A 2,763-nucleotide genomic window follows, 5' to 3' on the forward strand; every position below is an offset into this window, starting at 1 on the left:
ATTGTATTGTGCCACGCCCAACAGAAATAACCCAGGTGGATAAGATTTACAATCAGCTCCTCAGTTGCTCATTCCACCACTGAGTTTACAATGACTTATGGGTAGAAAAGCCATACTAAGTAATTTACTACACTGCACCATCAGAGAGATGCAAATCAAAACAATGAGATACCATCTCACCCCAATACTAATGGCAAAGTTCAAGACAAAATAACAAATGCTGGCGAGGATGTGGAGAGATTGACTCTCTCATACACTGCTGGTGGGATTGTGAAATGATACAACCACTGTAGAAAGCAGAATGGAGATTCCTTAAAAAGCTGGAATTAGAAATATCATTTGTCCCAGCAATCCCATTACTAAGTATATGTCCTAAAGAAGTGAGAGCCAGGATATGAACTGATAGATGCACCCCGATGTTCATCGCAGCACTGTTTACAATAGCAAAAAGATAGAAACAACCTACATGCCATCGATAGAAGAATGGATAGGCAAACTATGGTACATGCACACAATACAATACTATACAACACTAAAAAATAATGTAGAATCTGCAAAACACTGTATAATATGGATGACTTGGAGGACACTATGCTGAGTGAAATAAGTCAATCACAGAAGGACAAATTCAGTATTAGTTCATTATTGTAAAAAGTCAAGGAAAGGTTTATGTGTGGAAGGCAACTTTCTTTGTTGGTTACCTGGGGTGGGAGGAGAGGGGAGGGAACACTGCCCCCCCCCCCAAAAAAATGCATTGACCCGTGTCACTTAAGTTTTGTGTGTTTCCCTGTACCTAAACGGTATTTCAATAAAATGTATTTAAAAAAAAAAAAAAAAATCCTATGAGGCAAAATGATCAGGTTTACTGGTCTGATGCTTTGTGGTGAGAGCACCGGGATTATGGCCTCCAGTTACCCTTCAGGTCTGGAATTGAATTCACTGCCTTGATTTCCAGCCAAACAATAGACATATAGGGTACACACTTATATTAGGAAGGTACACTCCTTAGAACAATCAATCATGGGAGAACAGGACAGTAATTGCACAGGGAGATAGCTCAGGGGCCAGGAATGCATAGGAAAGAAGGGCACAGGGAAAAGGTAACCACAGGGAGGAGGTGGGAAGAGAGCTGTTACACTGTGGGGCATTGTAGTCAATGGCATGAAACAAAATATATATAAACTGCTATATGAAAAATGAATTTGCTCTGTAAACTTTCACCCAAATAACAATTTTAAAAAAACAACCTGTGAGGCAAAACTCTGTCGTATAGGGTCGCTTAGTTGGTATTAACTCAGCAACAACAGTTTGGTGCAGGTGGTCATAACAGTATTGGAGACAACTGTCATAGTACCGTAACACTCGAAGAAGCAAGGCTCCCAGGCATACATTTGGCTTATATGTTGTTACCAAACTTCTAGCCAGGGCCATACCTTTGCTAATTTTGTCCCCAAATCTGTTCTTATCATTGTTTATAGTAGATTCTGGACCTCATGAATTTAAATACTTGAAAAGTGATAGAAAGCTCATAAGATTAAATTTTTTGAATGTTTTGGTTCTTCTGTGAACTGTTTCATGTGCTGCCTTAATGGCCTTGCTTAAAGTCTTTTCCCAGGAACTGGCGGGGAACTTTTTTTTTTTCAGTTAATTATTTTAATTATATATTTACTTATTTAATTTAAAAACATCACAAATATTATGCATACATAAGTTTTAGACTAGGAGAACATGCATGCTGTGGTATGGCTCTCCTAGCCAGTCTTTTTTTTTTTTTTTTTTTTGGTTTGATTCCTTTGTGCCCCATTGGGTTTGTTAAGCAAATATGCATATGCTGTTATCACAATTTGAGAGAAAAGATGTGGTGAATATAGGAGAGGTACATTTCCATTAGTTTTATCACCTCTAGTTTTTAATATACTTAACTCTTTAAATGACATCATGCAAAAGGTGTGTTTTTTTCTTGCTCATTTTCCTAATGTGCACAATTTTTAAAATACACTTTTTTTGGAATAATTTTTCTATTGCAGCAAACATACATGTAAGAACATATTTGCCATTTCAACATTTTTTACGTGTACAGTTCAGTGACATTAATTATATTCATCATGTTGTGCAACTATCATCATTACTGGTTTCTAAAATTTTCCATCATCCTTAACAGGAGTTCAGTGTCTCCCAAGCAATGAGTGTCCCTTCTCTTTCCCTTCCTCCTTTGGTAGCCAAATAAACGTTGGTCTCTGTACACGCGCTTATTCTAGATACTTCTTATAAATGAGATCATACAATATTTGTCCTTTCGTGACTGACTTATTTCACTCAACATAATATTTTCAAGATATATCCATGTTGTAGTGTGTAGCAGGACTTCATTTCTCTTTACTTCTGAGTAATATTAATCACTTATGATGTACAGAAGAGTTAAAAAGATAATACAGGGAGTTCCCATATACCCTTGGCTCATTTTCCCTAATGTTAACATCTTACATAACCATGACTTTGCTCTTAATTTTTTATGACACCTAACTCATAAAGATATCTATCAGATCCCGTCATTACCCAGTGACTGTCTTCTCATAAATTATCAGAGAGCATTTGGATTTTAGCAATGTTGGCTTTCATTGTTTGCACCCAGTCTCACTATTTCTTTCTTTCTTTTTTTTTTGTTATTAGGATTTGGGTGAAGATTTACAGAGTAAATTCACTTTTCATACAGCAGTTCACATATACTTTGTCTCATGTCATTGACCAAAATTTACAATGCAG

The 2,763-nt window shown here is 36.4% G+C and overlaps 1 protein-coding gene across 1 annotated transcript in view; it reads left to right on the forward strand.

The window, feature by feature from the left end:
- Nucleotides 1–2,763, forward strand: part of RBM6 (RNA binding motif protein 6) — a 21,895-nt gene that overhangs the window by 4,627 nt on the left and 14,505 nt on the right. The window lies entirely within an intron of this gene.

The sequence above is a fragment of the Orycteropus afer genome, unplaced genomic scaffold (assembly GCF_000298275.1).
Source record: "Orycteropus afer afer isolate SDZICR_OR568_19922 unplaced genomic scaffold, OryAfe1.0 scaffold00323, whole genome shotgun sequence".
Taxonomy (NCBI): domain Eukaryota; kingdom Metazoa; phylum Chordata; class Mammalia; order Tubulidentata; family Orycteropodidae; genus Orycteropus; species Orycteropus afer.